Raw genomic sequence first — 21369 nt, 5'->3', positions numbered from 1 at the left:
GAAGGTGAGCTTCTTTCTGATTCAAAGCCCTGTTCACCCTGGAAACTGAGAAGACGTGACTCACTCACAGAGAATGATCAGAAGGAAAACAAGGAGAGAAAGTGACAGTCCTTGAAGCAAAATAGGGGCTCACCAGGCCCCTTCAGAATCCTGCTTCTGGCTATAGCACACTGTCCACATTGGCCCGGCTTGAGTGTATCTGGCCTTGCACGGGCCCAGTACGTGGCGTCCTCTCGAGTGGGTGTGGTCTATATGTGAGTTCCTCCTGCTATGAGAGTAGGATCACAGCCATCTTTTAAGTAGAAGTGGTTGTTCATCTTTCCACAGACAGTAGTGAGACCCTGAGGCCAGTTCCTTGTAATGACTTTTCCTGGCAAGAGAGATCCACACTGAGAACAAGCCGTCATTATATTCCAGGCTGCTGAAAAGGAAGGGTGGGTACCAGAATCGGCAGGCCCTAGTTGCTGGGATCAGCTGTCATTTGTCTCTTTCTTGGTTGTATCCCAACTTCTTTCTAACTCAGGGTCCCTTCAGACAGGGTAGGTCAGCACTGGGCCAGGCTTAGAACAGGCACAGCTCCTCTCAGAATTATTATGCTCTAGTTTTCCATGTGATTTTTCTCTTACAAAACAATCCATCCCACCTGAGGAAAGGGGGAAAAAAAAAAAAAAAACACAGACCACGATATTAAAAGTTTATTGTTGCAGTGATAATTTTACTGCTCACCTCTGGATTAACCTTGGTCTAACACATTTCCAACTTCATCGTATTCACTCTGTATTGTTAATGCTTGAAGTATTTTCTGTGCCCCGAAGCATTAATTAAATGAGTGGTTACATAAATGACAGAAGAAGAGGCAGCAAGGTGAGTTTATTCTAGCTTTAAACGTAGTTGAATGCCTGTTCTTTGCGTGACCTGTCGGGAGGAGCAGCACCAGCCACCCTGGGGCGTGAGAGCAGTGCCTCCTTGCCGAGCAAGGTCACAGCACAGTGGATGCTTGGGTCTGTTACCCCATCTGGAGCTCACAGGAACCCCCGAAAGAGAGGTCAGTTGGTCCTTGTTGGAGAGGCGGACTCTAAGTCACATGTTATTGTACCCAGAGCCGGCTGCCCCCGTTCTCCATCCCTCTGCTCTGCCTCAGCTCTTTAGTAGGGCTCAGGGTCTCCCTGCTTTTCTGCTTGGATTTGGAGCTGACAACGAGCCTCTTTGTGGACAGAAACACAGCCACCCTGACACTTCCTGTGTGGGCTGATTTTCCACTTGCCAGCAGCACTGGCCCCCAGGGCCCACAGAGCCCAGGGAACCTGTTGTTTGAACTCAGGTGGCTTCTGTGTGACCGGAAGCCCCAAGTTCTCACCCCTCCAGGCTGCTCAGCCCACTCCCTGGTAAAGACTGACCTGGAATGACAGGCAGTTTCTACAGTTAGGTTCGAGAGGGTGGGATGTGCTCTGTCAAAGAAGGAAGGTGGGAGGCTGTTGGATCAGTGTTTGCCTGGATCCTTTATAACCATCTTGAAATGGTTTCCTGCCAATAAGGTGGTCCCACCTTTGTCAGACCCCCACCACAGGGCACCCCCTCACCCATGCCAGCACTCAGCGTGTGTGCCCCTCTAGGAGAGCCTGTTACCTCTAATGAGATTACTCTGCCCAAAGCCTGGCCTGGTTCCCCTCCATGTAACCAGAAAGCTCCAAACCTGCTGGGCAGGCCAACTGTGAAGTCTTCTCCACTGGCACAGCCTTCTGCTTCCTGGAGAAGGAAACGTGGACAGCAGCCCTCACATCTAGGTCTGGAAGTGGGGTGCTGGCCAACCAAGTCTGCTCTGAGGTCACCAGGTCAGCCTCCAGGACAAACAGACCCTGCTTACCCTGGACCCAGGCACTGAGATGGGGGCAAAGCTGCAAGGGCCCCAGGCCAGGAACAGCTGCCCACGGGGCCTTCAGCTCAGGAGGCCGTCGCTCAGGCCAAAGAAGCGCCATGAACCAAGGCCAGGCTTGGACTCTCAGGGTGGCTGGAATAGCAGGCCAATCGTTTCCAAGGCTTGGAGACAGTCCCAGTGTGCGCAGAGCCCTGAGCCCACAGCGGCCTCTCAACCTGAAGGGTCTCCATGGAGGTCGTGTCTGCTGTGTGGGGTGCGGCGCGGTGCCCTGGCCCGGCCTCCCCTCTTGGGCCCTCTCGTGGAGCCGAGCACGCTGCTGGCACTCAGCAGATCATAAATCACCATCCTGCAAGGCCTTCAGCTGGGATAACTGCACAGCTGGAGGAATTTTCGTTTTTCCCCCCAAACTTAACACATCATAAAACACAGCCGTTTAGGGAATGAGAACAACCAGGAGGTGTTTTTGCCTCAGAGGCTCTGTTCTAGGGAAGCTTGAAAGGTGAGGTTTGGAGTCTGATACATCTCCACTCCCAGGCAACCTTACCAGAGAGCATGAGAACGGTCATTTCCATGGGTCCCTGGGCACCTTCTGAACTGGCAGGCTGGCAGCTTGGCCAGGGCCAGCCAGACCTAGGCCAGAAAGAGGCCAGGGCTCTCTCCCCAGGGCCATCTTGGGTTCGTGACAGGTGGGTTTACTGTAAGTGAGTATAAATTTGTCCCAAAGTTTGGTCCCAAGTCTCCTCATCCCATTCAGACTCTGTCGGCACTTGACTCTGGGTTCTGCCAGCCAAAGATAAGGCCTAGTCCAGAGGAGAGCTTGGAGGTACCTGGCTACAGTCTGGTTAAGGAGGGAGTCTCTGCCAAGCCACAGCTTCTATTTCCTATCAGATCAAGATTCTCCAACATGGGCATTAAAGACTACTTTCATTCATTAATTCATTGACTTACTCTCTTTTCCTTTTCTTTCATGTTGCAAATATTACTGAGTATTTCTTAAGTGTCAGGGGCAACCTAAGCAGCAGAAGCAGATAGGTGTCTGTTCCCATGGTGCTTTCAAACACTTCAGGAAGATTACAATGCCTATAATTTAAACATCATCTTATGATGATTATTTGAGGAGATGCAAGGTATGAAAGGAAGCAGGTGCCTGGAGAACATATGACAGAGAAAGGGGATCCATTCTTAGGGTTCAGGGCTAGTGACAAGGGGGCAGTGATGTCTGAGCTGAGATCTGCAGAGCAAATAAGAGTTAGTTTGCTGAGGGCCCACCAGACGTACCAAATGGCAGAGACAGAGCTGCCTGCAGTGGGCCTATGCAGGGGGAGCAGGCTGTGTTGAGGGAATTGAGAGAGGAGTGCAGCTAGTCAAGCGAGGGTGGACATCTCCATATATATGTGCACCTCAAACTTCACATATATGGTCCTTTATACAGATGAACATATATGATTATATATTAGATTTTATATATATTAGGATTATGCTCTTCATATATATGTATAATTTTTTTAGTTGAAGCAAGTAGTATGAGAAAAGGTGCAGAAGAGAGAAATGTGTTGCATTCTGGAAACTGCAAGCTGATCAGCTTGACTGGAGCCAAGGACGAGGGGGAAGGGCTGGCTTAGTTTATGTCCCTGAGGGTAACTAAAAGAGAAGGAACAGATGGGTCATATTAACTTCTCAGGATAAAGGTCACCTTAATTGGAGGCTGGGGATGACTGCATGCCAGTGAAATAGGTACTGGTCCAGCTGATGTGACTTGCAGGATGCAGGAGGACTCATCTGCTTATGCATGGCCCCATAGACTCCTGAGAGCATTGCTCTCAGACTGGAGTGCTTTTCAGAATCATCAATCCCATGAGTCTGAGAAAAAAGGCCAAGTAAATTACACACAAACAAAAACCAAAAACAGCCTCCAAACTCCCTTTCTCTATCCTTGGGAGGACTGTCTTTATTAAAGTCTCCTTGGTATCTAAAGCTGTAAGAAGTGCCGTAGTTCAGCAAAACTGTGACTGTTTAACCCAGAGTCAAGCTATTGATCCTGTCTTTTATTTTCTGTATCCTGAGGCTTGGACACCTTGGGACCTTGCTGCCAGTTCCTAAAGATAGTAAACAACCCACCTGAGAGTATGCTTTTCAACGCAGACCAACCAGTTCAGGGCCCTTACCCCGACTACCTCCTTTAGTGGTTCTCACACTTTGGGCCAGTATCCATCTGCCCTAATCACCCAGGGCCACATACCTGAAACGTGCCCCAGAACTACTAAAATCGTTCAAACTAGCCAATCCTAAGCAACCTCATTCTGACCTGTCTAATCATTCCCACGAAAACCACAATAAAGGCATTTGCCCACAATTTCCCCCTTCCTCTGCCTCTTGATTGACACTGGTGGCCCTGCATGGCAGGATGTGTCTCCTGTTTCTAGGGATCTGTGGATGTAACAAAGTCAAGACAATAATTTCCAAGTCTGCATGTCTTATCACACTTGATTAAAACAAATCCCAGTACCTTTACAACAGCCCTATGGGTAGTCTGACCAGGACAGTCCTGCCTGACACCTATTGCTCTACATAATTTCTTTAATCCTCCAAAGTGTCCCAGTTTGGATGATAAGTTTTTAAAGGGCCATGTCTCCCCGTTGAGAATCATAGGTGATACACAGCAAAAGAGGAGGGTCAAGGGCAGAGTCCTAGAGATTTGTGGGAAGGAAATTGAGGGTTGATGTGAAGCAGGAGAACTTGTCACATCAGAGAAACTGAGACTTGGAAGTCACAGGAGTAACAATTCATGAAGAAGCCAAAGGAAGTGAAAACCACGAAGGAGCCTTTGCACCCGCTCTTCCACGGGTGTGTATGGGGGCGGGGCACTACGCCTGTGGCCCAAGGGTGGATGGACGGCAACGTGAGAAGTGGTGACTGCCTAGCTCACTACTCGGCTTTACAGTCACGACGAGAAGTTGGGATGCAGATGGGCAGGAATCAGAAAGGCAACAAGCCTAAGGACATAGTTTATTTTAAGGGGATAAACTCAGTTTTCCTGAGTTTTGTAGAGGAAGAGAAGTCACAAGACAGAAAACACGGTGAGAAAGGATCGTCTCTTTAAAAAAAATGGTTCTGGGAAAACTCCATATCCACATGCAAAAGAATGAAATTAAGCTTCTATTTGACATCATAAATAAAAACCAAAGAAAAATGGATTAAATACGTAAGACCTGAAACTATAAAGTTCCTCAAAGTAACCATTGGTGGGGGGAAACTTCTTGACATTGGTCTTGGCAATGACTTCTTGGATTTGATACCAAAAGTACAGGAAATAAAACCAAAAATAGACAAGTGGGACTATATCAAACTAAAATGGAAAGGAAATAGCAAACAACAGTGAAAAGGCATCCTATGGAATGAGAGAAAATATATGCAAACCATCCATCTAATAAGGGGATACTATCCCAAACATAAATATCTCCTTCAACTCAATAGCAACCCCTCCCCGCAAATAGTCCAATTAGAAAATTGTCAAAGGGCTTGTGTATACATTTCTCCAAAGAAGGCATACAGATGGCCACCAGGTGTATGGAAAGGTGTTCAACATCCTTAATCATCAAGGAAATGAAGATCAAAACCATAGTGGGATATTACCTCATGTCTGTTAGGATGATAATTGGCAAAAGTAAAAGATAAATGTTGGCAAGAATGTGGAGAAATTGGAATGCTTATACAATGTTGGTGGGAAAGTAGAATGGTACAGCCGCTATGGAAAACAGTACAGAGGTTCCCCCAAAAAATTAAAAACAGAACTACTATATGTTCTGGCAATTTCACTTCTGGGTGTATATCCAAAAAAGTTGAAATCAAGAAGTCTAAAAGATATCTGTATCCCCACGTCCACTACAGCATTATATATATAATAGTCATGATACAGAAACAAATCAAATGTTTATCAACAGATGAATGGACAAAGAAATTATATGTATCATATATATATGTGTGTATATATATATATACACACACATGTGTATATTTAATCTCTAAAAAAGGAAATTCTGCCATTTGTGACTGCATGGATGAACCTAGAGAACATTATGCCAAGTAAAGTAAGCCAGTCACAGGACACAGACCACATGATCCCACTTATATGAGCCATCTAAAACAGCCAGCCTCAGAGAAGCAGAGAATAAAATGGTTGTTGTCAGAGGCTGGGGTGTAGGAAGGGATGAGGAGTTGTTTTCAACGGGTATAGAATTTATTATACAAGATGAATAAGTTCTAGAGATTTTGTTATACAACATCTTACCTGTTAGTTAACAATATAGTATTGTGCGTGTGTGCATGTGTGCTAAGTCGATTCAGTCGTGTTTGAGTCTTTGCAACCGTATGGGAATGTAGCCTGCCAAGCTCCTCTGTCCATGGGATTCTCCGGGCAAGAATACTGGAGTGGACTGCCATGTTCTCCTCCAAGGGATCTTCCTGCCCAGGGATCTAACTTGGGTCTTCCGCATCTCCTGCACTGCAGGCAAGTTCTTTGCCACTAAGCCAGCAGGGAAGCCCCATAGTATTGTACTCTTTAAAATATGTAAAGAAGATTGATCTCATGCTATATTCTTACTGAAAAAAAAGAACACAAGGAAATTTTCTTGAAAGTGATATATATTTTTCGTGCCTTGGTGCTGTGGTTGTGGGATGGTATCATAGGAGTATGCATATGTCCAAATTCATCAAGATGTAAAATTAAATATATGCATGCTTTTGTATATGAATTATATCTCAGTAAAGCTAAAAAAAAAAAAAAAAAAAAAGTTATAAGACAGACACGTGGAAAGAGGTCAAGAAGGAATCAGGAAAGTGAGGGATCCAGAGTCCAGGAGGAAAAGTTTGTCTTGAAAAGAGGAAGACTATTTCTCAATAAAGACCCACTGGGGAAAGAAAGAGACATTCTGAGGCAAAGGGGAGAGAAAGTAAGAACGTCATTATCAGATGAAATTTCAATAAATTATGAAGCTCATTCATCAGGAAGTGGGGGTGGGTGTGTGGGCTTGGAGAGAGGAGAAAGATTGGGAACAGCTGCTGGAGGAACCTGCTGGAGGCCAGCAAGGGATGGAAAACTGGGTTATGCAGCAGCCTCAAGGGTCCAGGGGAGGTTTGCAAGGACTGGCTGTTGAGGAGCTGAGGCGTACAGTTCCACAGCCTCCCTTTCTGCACTGCATGGACCAAGGGGCAGAGGGGAAGCCAAGTGTTGGCTCCTCTGGCATTGGAGCCTGGCAAGGTGGGAATGGCAAAATGCCAGGAGAACCAGGGATTTTGAACCATATGTGAGCTGAGAGTTGAAAATGATTTCGAAAGGAACTTGCAGGATGAGAAAATGGATGAAACGGGAGATAAAGAGCAGATGAACGAGGACTGGGGAGAGATGGAAGTGCGGGCAGATTGTGGTCAATGAGGGTTACATCAGAGGGACTAGCAATGGAGTGGTTCTTAATATTTAAGATTCTATGCTCACCTTAGTTTCCTCTACCCCAAGGGTCCCTTTCAGGCCAATTTTGCTCTATGAAAGTGCATGTAGCCCTCATTTTGCATTGGTCTAATACGCGTGAATGTCTGTTACCCTGCTTTCAAGATTTTCCTTTTTTTAGTTTTCAAATGTGTTAGCATTGAAATTGAACAGGACACTTTGTGACACTCTTGGGTATAAGAACACTTCCCTCCAACCACGTCCCCCCCTCTCTTGAAGTAAAAGCCTTTGCTTCAGGCCTCCCCTGAATCTCAAAAGGCTCAAGAGTTAATGGTTAGGAAAATGTGAACATGTAGTTAGTACAAAGAATATCTGTTGGGCCAGGAAACTGGTAATAATTGAAACAACACATCACTCATACAGCATCAAATCTATAATGCATGTCAGAATCTATAATGCACTTTTGATTATAAAAATTAAAAGTCATATTTTATATCTCAGGATAAGAGGTAAAACTGACTTCAGACAAAAATAACAAATTGAGGACAAGGCCTCCCATGGCTGGGTGGTTGTGCCTGGCAAAATCCTTATCATACTTGAGAGGAAGGATAGAGATGATGAATAATAATGCAGATCATTCTCAGCTCAAAGGAGAAGGTAAGTTAGGGATATAAATTGGAAAGATCAGGGTAACAACTGCAAGAACAGAAAAACGTAATCATTTCAAAACCATAAAGAAAGCAAAAATTGCCTGTGCAAGAAAAATACAAATAAAAAGAGAAGCAATGGAAAGGTATGAAAAAAAGAAGCTATAAAATAAGATAGCTGAAGTAAGTCCAAGTTATATCAGTAATCACAAAAAAGCAAACAGATTAACTTACTTATTAAAAGATAGATACCATTAGGTTAAAAAAATTTTAAATCCATCCATATGCTGTTACAAGTGACAGAACTAAAATAAAATTATGCAGAAAATTAAGGGATAGAAAAAATACATACACCAGGCATGTGCAAACCTAAATAATGATGGTGAAGCAATATTAATCACAGATACAATAGAATTTAAGGCAAATGGCATTTGGGGGTAATGGGAATTCACTATCCTTAAAAGAATGACATGCAATTATGAGCTGTATGTTTTTTAATAACTTAGCCCTTGAGTATCAAAACCAATATTGTATCAATATGCATAAGGCAAAACTCAACAGAATGATAGAAAATTGCAAAGCTATAACCATAATGGAAGATTTTAATTCACTTCTATATAAATAGATAAGAAAATTAGTTAGTAGATGGAGAATCCAACACTATCCCCCTGTATAATCTGATAAATAAATATACCACCTTGGAATCATTGTTGGGGCCATTCTCTTAAAAATCTGGTGGACATCCAGGCTGGCACTTCTTTCTGATGGAGATGGCTTTCTTGGTAATAGAAGACAAAAATCACTGTCCTTCCAAACCTACGAAGTAATGGCAATGACATGAAGAAATTAGAACCCCCTGCCATGTTCTGCGTTAGTGCTCTGAGCCTCAGGATTCCAATCTGGAAAATGGGCATGGGAACCGTGGTGTGGTCTGCTAACTGGGAGGACAGAGTGGCGAGGGGAGGGGAGGAAAGGAACAGGCTTTGAAACCCATTAAGTTCCATCCATATGCCAGCGTCCTTATGCTGTGAGATGTTCTTGTGGATTCAGACCAGAATGCTACTGGGTTCACAGAAGGTAAGAGACAAATCATGGCTGGATTAGTTAGACAGGGAGCAGAATAAATCAACCACATGAAGAGTTTGAAATTGGTCCTTTGGGAGGAAAGTCTGGTTTGAACAGGGAGCTATTATTATCCTGGAAATGAGGGAATTGGGAGTGTCCAGTTCATCAGAGCCCAGCTAATTAAGGCTGGGCTTAGTCACCCTAACAGGAAGTCTGGGAGCCTGATAGCTGGAGGCCAGTGGACTTGATGCTACCATGCCCTGGGGTTCTGCCAGGCCACAGAGGCTTGGCCCTGGGACACTAAGGGGTTCCATCCTGAGCCCACACTTGAACCCACCGATGCGTGGAACCACTTACTCCTGAGAGCTGGTTCAGGGGCCCTGGTTCAGGCTATAGATCCCCACCCCAGCCAATGCTTGAAGGCCTATATGACACTCCGTTTTCAATGAAGAAAGAAAGGATACTTCCAGGGAAGAAAGAGTCTGGAAGCTAAAGGAATGGGGTCATATTAATTATCTATGCTGTGTAACAAGCTACAAATTTAGCAACTTAACACCCACTTATCATATCTTAGTTCTTGTAGGTCAGAAGTGTAGGTGGGCTCTGCTGGGTCACCTGCCTAGGGTCCCATGAGACTGAAATCACCAGGCCAGGATCTTATCTGGAGACTCTTGGTGGACTCTGCTTCCTAGTTCCCTCAGGTTGCTGTCAGGATTTAGGTCTTTGTGAATTTTGATCTGAGTTCCTTATGTTCTTGCTGGCCGTGATCTGGGTTCCGCTTTAAGCTCCCAGTAACCATCCTCAGGTCCTGGCCCCCTGCTCCTCCCTCTCAGCAAGGGAGCCCCTACTTCAAGCCTAAGCCTCCTTACATGTCAGACCTATCCGAATGCCTTGTCTCCCACCAACCAGAGAAAACCGCACTTAGAGATCCCAGGGGATTATACTAGGTTTGACGAGATCCCTCCAAGTCTCCTTGTCTTAAGGTCACCCGATTAGCAACCTCAGTGCCATCTGTAAAGTCCCTCTGCCATATAAGTAACTTCATCGAGAGAGGGATATTTCATCAGAGTCACAAGTCTTACCCACACTCAAGGGATGGAGGTTGTACAGTGCCGGCATCCAGCCTTGGCAGGATCCAGGGGGTACCCTCAGGATGAATGGCATCAGCGAGAGAAGACATGTGAGACCAGCCTTGATGGGGCCAAGTCTGCGAGGGAGAGGGCGAGGGCGAGGGCGAGGGCGAGAGAGAGACCAGACGGGGGTGTGCAGCAGAGTCTGGCAGAGTCTGGCAATCCTTTATTTTTTACTGTAGCTTTTATACCCTAAGTTAGTACATTTCTAAGGGGAAGATAGTTTAACATTACGTCAGCTTGTCCTTCACAAAACCAGGGTGTTTTCTGCATACTTCTTTGTTTATGAGGGTCTTGTACATTATCTTCTGGCCTTGGGGCCTATTAACATTTTATGCAAGTCAGGTGAATGTAAACCTATTTTCTGTTTCTATGGTGACCTTAACTGAAAGGGAGCAGTCTCATAGGGCAACAGTACAGAGTAGAAGTATAACCTTGTTAACACAAAAATTAATCCTTCTGCAGAAGTTGTCAGTTGCGTTTATCTAAGAAGTTTACCCCACACTGACTCTGCGACTTTGGTGAGGCAGCCTCTGCCTAGCACTCCTGGCTGACAATTAACAATTAACATCTTATTGTTACCACACTAGGGCTAAGCTCTTATTTCTCTAGATCTTTAACTATATTAACAATGGTTTCCATAACACAACGTTAGCACATTAAGAGCAAAAACACAGCAAGCAAAACACAAGCAAAACACAGCAAGCAAACATCAACCCAATAACCACCTTTAGAATAATTTTTCTTATGTTTTCTAATAGGACTCCTTCACCCCTCAAAAAGGCTCTATGTCTATTAGGGCCTTTATATGATCAGGTTCTTTATGCTGTTTTATGATTAGGGTATTATAAGCAGTCATGCATATTAGTACTAAGGGCATAAATGCATTTGCCAAACAAACTAAAATACCAGCAAAGGAGTTTAAATTAAAACACTCCTTTCACCCTGGATAATCTCATAAAATACCACCACCTGGGAAACTTATTGATTAAAGTTCTAAATTGATTCTTATTTGGAAAGAGATCAGGGAAGGCCTTCTGCCTGTGTCACAGAAATTAGGGAGTAGTCTATTGAAGCAAGCATCAGAAAGACAGATATCATCTTTAAGGTGAGCGCCAGGGGCAGCTTTTCAGAATCCCTGAAAACCTGATCCACCCTGCCCGTCAGGTTTTCTCCCTCATGACCTTGCCATGGGTGGGATCTCGTGTGCCGGCTCCCGGAAGTACAGGGCAAAGGGCTTCAGGCTCACCTTGGCCTGCTACCCTTCCCACAGGGCTTGGAGGTGAAATGCAGTCAGGTTGGGCCAGAAAGGAGTTTCCTGGCCCCTGGTAAGCTGGCGAGTTTGACTTTGGGGATATTCCTGTCACACTGGGAATCTACGGAAGCCTGGACCTTGCTGTCAGCTGAGATGTGCTCACCACTACTTGCTGTATCTGTCACCCTGAACCTACTGGCTTGAAGACCAATGTTTATTTAGCTCGGACACTGCAAGGCAGGCTGGAACAGGACTCCGCATGGAGGTGTCAGCAGGGGCAGCTTGACTCGGGACTAAGGGTCCCACTTGGTGGCGGATGAGCAGGCGCTGGCTGGCGGCAGGGGCTGGGCTGCAGCTGAGGGCCAGGGTCTTGGTTCCTTCTTGTGCAGCCCTTCCACTCAGGCTTCCTCACAGCATGGTGACTGAGTTCCAAGAGCGACATTCCAAGGAGGGGAGGCTACCAGCTCCTTGCAGCCCACCCGAAGAACTGGCACAGGATCGTTCCTGCCCTGTTCTCCTGGTCGAGCCAGATTCAAGGAGAGGGCAGATTCCCAGTCTCTCGGTGCCAGGAATGTCATAGAATTGGGGGAACAAAGAGTGTTTAGGAAGGGCCACCCATGCTGTGTGACCTTGCCAAAGACTCTGAACCTCATCTAGAAAGTAGGACAAACACTTTCTCCTCTTGTTAGGAGGAAGGATGTAGCAGGTACAAGCCCAGTCTGGGAGCCTGAGAGTCAGAGGTGAGATCTCTGCCCTTTGCAGAGTTGTGGTGCTAGGGAACCTGACCCAAGGGGCCATAGGAGAAAAGAGGCTTGGCTAGGCTCACACAAGTTGAGACCCAATAGCTCACCTTGAACATGGCTTCCAGGGCCTATTTCGGAGAGCCAGGTCCTGGGATGCCCGCAGAGAAGCAGCAGGTCAGCATGCCAGTGGGCTGCTTTAGAGCAGCAGCAGAAAGAAGCAGCAGAGGAAGCTGGGAGGCTTCCTCCCACTCTCCCACTCTTCAGCCAGGAGGACAGACAGAGGGACTTAAGGTGCCTGAGTGCAGCTGGGGCAGCAGAAGTGGGACAGGTGCACCTCCCACACCTGTGGGTGGTGACCGAGTGCATCCCTGGGCTCCCTGGGAGAAAGGCAGAGTCAACCTGCTATTGGGGCTGTTAGCACCTGGTCCAGAGGACTCCCGGCAGGTCATCAGAGGGCTGGAGCCCTGGCCCTGTCCTCATCCTGGAGAGGGTCCTCCTCCCTCCAGTAAGGGCAGAGGCCAAGGACGTCTGTGGCTGGAGGTGATACCACAGCCCCCACTCAGCAGAGGGAGGCCCATGCTGACACCATCAGACCTGCTCTCCAGACGGCTGGGCTGCCAGGTCCGGATTCTCCAGAGACGGCAATCTGCACTCCGCTCACCAGCTGGGAAGGGGTGGGCTCTCCATCAGCCTCCAGCCTCCAAACAGGGTCTGACTTAGGGTTTTCCGTCACTTCAAGCTGTTTGGGAGAGCGATACACCAAGCCAGGCTTCGGTGTGGAAAGGAAAAAGCAAATTTGTTGAGTCTCTGTTCTGTGCCAGGCACTGTGCTAAACACGTCCTCTGATCCAATGCCTATTTTATAGCAGGGAAACTGGGACTCAGAAAGGCAAAGGAAAGGTCCAGGTGTTAGTTATCTGTGGCTGCACAGCAAATTACTCCAAATTTGGCGACTTAAACAACATTTATCACCTCACAGTTGTGTGGGGCAGGGATCCAGGTGTGGCTTGGCTGGCCCCTGGCTGAGGTCTCTCACAGGCTTCATTCAGGTGTTGCCGGGGGCTGTGGTATCATCTCAAGGCTCGACTGGGGCAGGCCTGCCTCCAAGCTTGCCCAGTAATGCCGGCATCATTCATTTACGTGCTGTTTGTTGACCGAAGCCCCTCTTGTGAGGTTCCTTGTCACATGGGCCTCTCCATAGGGTAGCTCAGGGCCTGGCAGCTGGCTTCCTTCAGAACAAGTAAGCAAGAAAGCAAGAGTGGCACTCAGGATGGAACCCAGAGTCTTTTTTGTAACAGTTTTGGAAGTGACATCACATCAGTTTCCCATATTCCCTTCATTAGAAGCAAGTCACTAGGGGCACCCTCTGTTCAAGGAGAGGAATTACACAAAGGAGATGGGATACCCAGGATACCCAGAGCCAGAACTATATTTGACCCCACCTGTCTCTGACTGCAGCCTTTGTGCCACAAACCCCATTCCACCCACCACACACTCATACCACACACTTATCACAATACTGCACGTACACATACATGCACACATTCAGAGATACTCACACAAACCACACACATGCACACAAGCACACTTACCAAGCCACATACATGCACATGTACCATTCACACTCACACCCCATTGTCAGGAGGAGGCTGAGGACAAGGTAGGTATAGCAATGAGCATTGAGAATCGGGGTTCTGTTGTCACTTAGAAAATCATCTTGGGACCAAAAATAGAATGCTGGGCCAAATACTAATAAAAATATCAGTTCAAGAAGAAAGTTACAGGATCCACAGCAGCATTTTAGAAAATGCAATAATTTGTGGAGCTCAAAGGAGCAGAGGCATCAGCTACAGAGCTTGGTGTTTGGAGTCCCTCCCTGGCTGGGTGGGCTTGGATAAGTCGTCCTTTTTGTGTGATGGTGACACCTACGTCACGGCTTGAAGCCTGGCAGTACTAGGCCCTTAGCAAATGTGACCTCACCCCATTTCCTTTTCAGACAGTTTGGCTGTCCTCACAAGTCCCAGAATCAGTTTTTGGATAGAAAAAGGAAGCATTGTTTTACAGCTGCTGATGGCCAGCCCCAAGGCGAGACCCAGCAGGGGGGAGGCTGGGAAACATCTGTGTGTGGGTGCAGGTGTGGGTAAGGGCTGTGGTAAGTGTTCACGATGGTGTATGTGTGCCTGTCACGTGTGAGAGAGGTGGGATAGGAGGGTGCAATAGAATAGCCACCCCATAAAACTGCGTACTGATTCATGGTGTCAACTATATCCACTAGGTGGCGCTGCTTGCCTGTGCAGCCGCAGGTCAGGGCCAGAGCCTGCTGAGTCCTGACTGATGCTTATCAGATCTGTGCTCCCAGCTGTGTTCTGAGTCAGATGTCTGAGGCCAACAAATGAGCCTCAGCTGGAAATTGCTGCCATCAGAGCCACCCGAATTCTGTTTGAGGATGGGCTTAATATTCCACTCCCCAGTGCTGCACTTGTTAATTTCAGGGAGGAAGGAAGCCTTCATTTGCACCATGAAAGCACTTTGCATGCAATACTGATTTGGATCTTCACAAATAACCTGTCCAGTGAGGAAACTGAGCTTTAGAAGTTCAGCAACTGCCCAGGGTCACACAGCCTGGAGGCGAAGGAAACCTGGACTGCCTTCAGTCTCTTCCTATGGCCCCACCTTGGTCCTGCCCCAGGCTCAGTGGAGGGGGCTGTGCTGGGCGCAGGGTAGGGAACTTGTGGGTGCATCAAGAGTCGTGGACCAAGAGAAGACTGAGGCCAGAGGGGGAGGGGCTTCTATAATCAGGGCTTTGCTCTTCCTCTGTCTGCTGGGATGGGAGTGACTAGGGCTTGTGAGCCCAGAGCAGTGTGAGTGGACATTAATGGCCTCTTTCTTTAAGGGGAAGAAGCCATGGGCATGCCCTAGGGTTGCCCAGCTTGTTTCCAGAGCGCCCAGTTCCTGCCATATAGGCTGCCCTTCAAGCACCTGACACACAGTTCTGAAGTCCTGAATCTAGCAAGGCAGGAGCCTTTCCAGTGGGACACATATGGGCAGACTGGGCTCAGAGGCAATGGAGCTGGGAAGGAAACTCTTGGGGAGTTTGAGGGTGGGGGCTGGAGAAGGGGGAGAGTCGGGCTGATCCCTCTGCGTTTCTGAAGACTCTGCAGTCCCTCAGTCAGGGAATCCAGGTTTCCCCTGAGTTGCCTGAGATGAGCAAAGGTGGCTGGATGGGGTGGGGACCAGGACCCAGTCGCAGCCTGAGTAAGCACTGCTGGAGGAAGGGGAGGGAACACCTGATTTGCACCCACCTCTGAGCCGGGTGTGCAGGGCAGGTTGCCTGGCTAACTCCTATGAGAAACCTGATGATGGAGCCACCTTACCCCAAGAAGGGACAGCATAAGAAAGGTGGGGAGGGTGCCACCCAGGCTCACTCGGCCAACAGAAGATCACGTACTGCCCTGGAGGAGGGTGAGAGCCTGGCTCGGGTCTCCGTGTGAGGGTCTCTATTCCCCTGGCCCTGTGCGCCCAAGCTCAGTATCCCTTTTGCTCATCCTCAGCCTGTCTGCAAGGAAGCTGCCACTGCCACCCTTCCTTTCACACTTCTGTGTCCCCAGGGCCTGTCACAGAGCCCCAAACTGGATACCTGGAGTGCCCTCTGTCTGCCCACCCCTGACAGTGTTTGTCCAGCTATGCTTGGCTTTCTGACTGAAACACTGCGATCACTTCCCTCTGTTCCCCACCGCTCTGCCTGAACAGGGGGGACGTTTTCCTAGTCAGTCTCCCACCTCCAGGATCACCTGTCTCAGGCTTCAGCTGCCCATTTCCACTCAAGAACGCTTTAGTGAGAACCTGCCCTGAAGCCACGCTCTGTGTTCCCACAAGGAATGGTTCCCACGCAACAGAAAAGAGGCCTTTCTCCACTTGCACCACCTCTGCTCCCAGGGCTCCTTGTCACTTAGAATCTAAAGTGGGTGCGCCTTAGTACGCCTCTCCAGGCCCCGAAGGCCCAGGCTCTTTGGCCCCTGCCTGCCTCTGCAGCCTGAGCCCCGCCCCAGCATCCCAGCTGCTGTGAGCCACAGTAGGGTTCCTGCCTCTGCTTTGGATGGGCCTTGCCAGGGGGTCAAGGAGTGGGAATGTGCAGGCTGTGGGTAGGACCTGGGAGGTCTCCCTGCAAGGGAAGGAACCCCACTACCTTTGTCTTTGGGGCCTTGAGGTAAAATAAATTCGGACATACATTTGGATTTTGCCCCCAGTTCCTGGCACACAGCTCTAAAATCTTTGGAATTTCCTCAGCATAGGAGTGTCTCTAGTTATTCGTAAAGAGCACCTTGACTGTACCTGACATTATGTCTCAGAGACACATGGGTACCCTGGTGGGCCCTCAGAAGAGTTTCAGGATGGGGGTGGGGATGGAATGGCCATCAGAAAGACCAAGCAAGAGATTAGAGGTTGAGAGCTTTCAGTCCTACTAGTTCTGAACCCTGGAAGGTGGGCATGGGGGGCTAGAGATTGTGCCCAGTCACATGAGCAGTGATTTGCTCAACCTGCCTATGTGATGAAACCCCAAGAAAAGATCCTGAACAAAGGCAGCCTGAAGAGTTTGTGGGCTGGTGAACATGTGGATGTGTTGGGAGGGACCCCTGGGACCCCTGCATCGCCCCCCCCCAAATCTTGTCCTATGCTCTTCTAGTTGTTCATTGTGTCCTCTATAAACTGTATTAGCCAGCATAGGATTTTCCCAAGTTCTCTGTGTTGTTCTAACAAAGTATCAAAGCTGGGGGGTGATTCGTGAGAATCCTCAGTGTGTGGTCTGCTGAGCAGAAGTGCAGATAGCCTGAGGACACCTGCCAACTTGGGGCCAGCATCGGCAGTGGAGGAAGTCCTGTGGGACTAAGTCCTTATCCTGTGGGGTCTGCTCTGACATCAGGCAGCTAGCCTCAGAAATAAATTGAATTGTAGACACCCCATCAATGTGGAGAACTGGTGTGGGAACGGTGCAAGCCTGCAGCCTTCTTCACCAACCTCACTTCCTACATTCATCCCCTCCATGACGATGTTCCAGACACACTGGTGTGTGATCCAGGTGCCATCTGGAGGCAAGGTGAACTCCCAAGCATTATGGAAGAAGAAGCCGGGAGTACAAGGGCAGTACATCGCTCTGTGGTAAAGTCATCTGGAGTTACCTGGAGGAGGGAGAGTGAACTGGGACAGTCCCCTGGTGAGAGCTTCCATTGCCCGAGTGCTCAGTCGCATGCTCTCAATCACTCAGTCATGTCTGACTCTTTGCAACCCCCTCTTTGTAGCCCCCCAGGCTCCTCTGTCCATGGGGGTGCTCCAAGCAAGAATACTGGAGGGGATTGCCCTTTCCGGCTCCAGGAGATCTTCCCGACACAAGGACTGAACTTGCGTCTCTTGTTTCTTCTGCATTGGCAGGCAGATTTTTTACGACTGCACCACCTGGGAAGCGCCCTCTGCCCAAGGTTCAGCACTAAGTCTCAGGCCAGGGAAAGGGTTCCCACGGTGACTGATGTGTTAGCACCCAGGGGACATGCAGCTACTACAGATACAGTGGCCACCCCCGGCACGTCCTCTGTGAAGTCCCAGGGTGGTTGGCAGCACCTGGAGTTAAGGTAAACTGAGGAATGAGATAACAGATGTTCCTCCACTTAGGTTTACTGTTTCCAAATGGACCAGCTTGGGGCTCGGGGCATATGATGAGTGAAGCAGGGCGACCTTGGTGGCTGGCGTGGCTGCTCTGGACATTGAGGTCTTCTTTAAACTGATCATGACTCTGGCAGGCATGGGGTCTCCACAATTACTGCTTGACTAGTTACAGGTTGGCTCACTAAAGAACCTTCTCTAGCATTTTCTGGGTCTTTCGCATCCTGTTTTCCATTCTCCAAACTCCCTCCATGAGAAGGGACTGCTGTGAGCATTTGAGAGCTCTGAGGCTTGCTGGCTTTTGTCCTCCAAGCTTGGCAGTGGACTGGAAATGGGAACAGGACATGGTAGCAGGAATCAGGGCTATTGGAAAATCACGAAAATGTGTTTTGATGATGCTGTTGTAAGCTCTCCAGTCTATAAAGAATTCCAAATGGTGTAACGGGAATGCACTCGCAGATCCCAGGCCTAGACCCTCTAGTTCCCATTCCTGTGCCTGGGAAAGATATTGACTCCCCCAGGCACACAGCAAGGCTCCAATCATAGAAACTCAGATGGGTCCTCCAGAGCGTGGAGAGGGTATTCTGTAGTTTGTCTCTTTTAACTTATTCAGAAATTCCATCCGACATTACTTATACATGTAAGACCTGATCAACAGAGTCCTCATGACAGGCTGAAAAACTTTAGTTGGTCAGCATGTATGCAACTCATTCACTCAATTGACATTTACTGAGTCCTTTCTGAGTGTTCACTGAAGCCCCGGGGTAGCGCTTCTATATATGTGGCCACCAGCATCATCACTAAGAAGATCTGAAGTTGGAATTGCAAATTTTCAGACACTATCCAGATTCACTCATCAAAAACCGTGAACGGGAGCGACCCCAGCATTGTGCTTTAACGGGTCTTTACAATTGCTTTTGATGCACCCTTAAGTTTGACAGTCACTTCCCTACAGCATGCTCAGTGCTGGGGGTGGAGGACAAAGTGGGTCATCGGGAAATAAAAAGAGAGTTGAGAGCGCAGGAAAGCAAAGAAAGGCATCAAGTTAGGGAAGCAGGCATAAAGCCAGGTTAGCAAGTTTCCTTTCCTTGAAATGTATGGGAAACCACTGATGTCCATGTTGGACATTTAGGAACAGCTTCTTGAGTACTGCGTTGAGGGTGAATTGGAAGGGATCCAGATTAGAATTCAACCACTTAGAAGGCTGGTGCATGAATAATCCAGACCAAAGATGATGAGAGTCTGATTCAGGGGAAGCGCAGTCTTCCTGCGCTTCCTGCCCTGGAAGGGCAGCGGGTGGCTGGATCTGAGAAAAATTAGGTAAATGTGAACTCACTGGTGGGGTAGACATCTCAAATGAGTCCCAGGTTTCTGGCGAGGGGACTGGGTGGTGGTGATGTCATTCTTTGGAGCAAGGAACAGGAGTGAGTTTGGAAGAACCAGCAATGAGTTCAGTTTGGGACATGGTGAGTGTGAACTGCCCTTGGAACTTTTGGATTGAAATGCAGGTCTGGCGCCAGAGGAGATGGGGCTGGAGATGTAGAGGGAGGTGGGAAGGCCCCCTGGGGAGTGTCAGGGATGAGCTGAGGGGGGCCTGGGCTGGGCCTTCTGTAAGCACAGCCCCTGAGACCATTGCGTGTCACCAAATCTACTCTGGCTTGAGTTCAAGGACGTGAGAGGGTCAGGGACATCGCGTGTGGAGGCTGGGGAGAAAGGCTTTGCTACTCCGATTGGGTGGGGCCAGGGGATGAAGACGAGGTTCACTCCCCATGCTTGCTGTATCCATAGAGACGGAACCGCTCAAATGATGGCATGGGGCCTCTTCGGGGATGCTCAGGCCCCACAGAGGTGGTGTCCCTAGAAGAGCCTGAGAGAAAAAGAGAAGGGCCCGGAACCCATCCCGTGGTAGTGGTTGAGTGGATGGTTCTGCTCACACGTGAGGGGTAAAGGGAGGGAGCCGATGCATCTGTTTCCTGGTGGCACTTCATCTGGGTGGCTCTGTACCTCCTGGAGTGAGGCAGCCAGAGGAGGGGGCTGCCAAGACTCTGAAGGAGCTTTCTGACTTTGGAGTTGTAGTCCCTCCCAGGACCCCGCCCCCCAGGGATGTCTTGAGAAGCTGGACTCCATTTAGGGAATAATACAGAAATGGCCCTTCTTACAAGAACTGGTTCTGATGGATCTTGGAAATTACCTCAACACTGAGGAGGGGGTGATTCTGTGACTCATTCTCCAGGCAACTGTATACCAAGTATTAGTTGGCAAGGTGACCAAGGTTATGGCCTTGGTCATGGTGGTCATGGACAGGTTACTGGATGTCACTTAGCTGAGAGGACACCTTGGGACATCTTTCCCTGAATAAAGGGTGGTAAGGGTTTCAGACTTGATTCTATTTTCTTTTCATTCATTTGCTTCTTTGTTATGGTTCCGGTTCTCCAGAGGGAGGGGGCTCTTTTTATTAAAAGGAAATCAGAAGCTGGGAAAGTAAGCATCCCGTGACTATTTTGAGGATGAAGAAGGGGGCACAGGTAATTCCAAAGCCATTCATACAGCTGTGAAGTGAACGTGCTAACAAGTGGCAGCATATGATACAAGGATGGCCGAGGGCAAGTCAGGAGCCGGGAGCCCTGAGAAGGCACGTGCTGAGCAGACATGTATGTGTCACAGTTCCTATATTTGGCCCCTCTAGACTGGTGGTGATGAGAGACACATGGACATGGGAAGCAGCAGGCAGAAAGCATGATATTAGGGTTGGTGTGGTAGATGGGTTGAGACGGGCACAGAGCTCCTAGATATCGTCTGATAACTGAGGGATAAATAAAAGCAGTAAGATCGTTCCAAGCCAGGAAGTAGTTGGTGTTGAGATGTGCAGTTGGTGGAGCCCTCAGGCAGGTTTGTGGAGTTTCCAGTGGTTCATTGTGACTGAAGTGGCAAAGGGGAGGCCAGGGGCTAAGAAAGGGCAGAGGTAAGGTGACTTGTCCCATGCCCTGAGGGGCTTTGCTCTACTTGGTTGAAGAGAAGAGCGCTTAAAGACTTTCTGCAGGGAAGTGGCACCATGTGCCAGCAAGACTGCTTCAGTAGCAGTGGTCTGGATAATGTGTAACGAAGGTACAACTAGGTCAGAGGAAATGGGTTAGGAGAAGAGAGGATGGACAGGGTTAGGAGGTGGGGCCAGCAGTACTCTGAAGCTGATGGGAAGCTTAGCTCCTCACTTGAATAATCTGGCCTGGAAGATTAGAGAAAGATCTTCACTCCCTTGGTGGTAGAGTTGAGCCCTGGGGCTTCATTCCTGGGCATGGCTCTGAGGCAGGTGTTAGTGGGTGAATTGCCCAACATCACAGTGTTGAAAGCAGAGCTCTGCCTCCAACCTGTGCTGTTCCCATGAATCATGATATTTTTCACTCATTCCACAGTCTGCCCAGTGTTCAAGCTCTAAATGCACCCACACTCACACCCATACCCACACCCACACACACTAACTACACTGAATACACTAAACAATTAGCTTTGTTTGAAATAAGAAATAAATGGCTGGTTGAGGGGACATCTGGTCCCCTCA

Source organism: Dama dama, chromosome 15 (genome assembly GCF_033118175.1).
Source record: "Dama dama isolate Ldn47 chromosome 15, ASM3311817v1, whole genome shotgun sequence".
Taxonomy (NCBI): domain Eukaryota; kingdom Metazoa; phylum Chordata; class Mammalia; order Artiodactyla; family Cervidae; genus Dama; species Dama dama.
Note: the sequence above shows the minus strand (reverse complement) of the source record.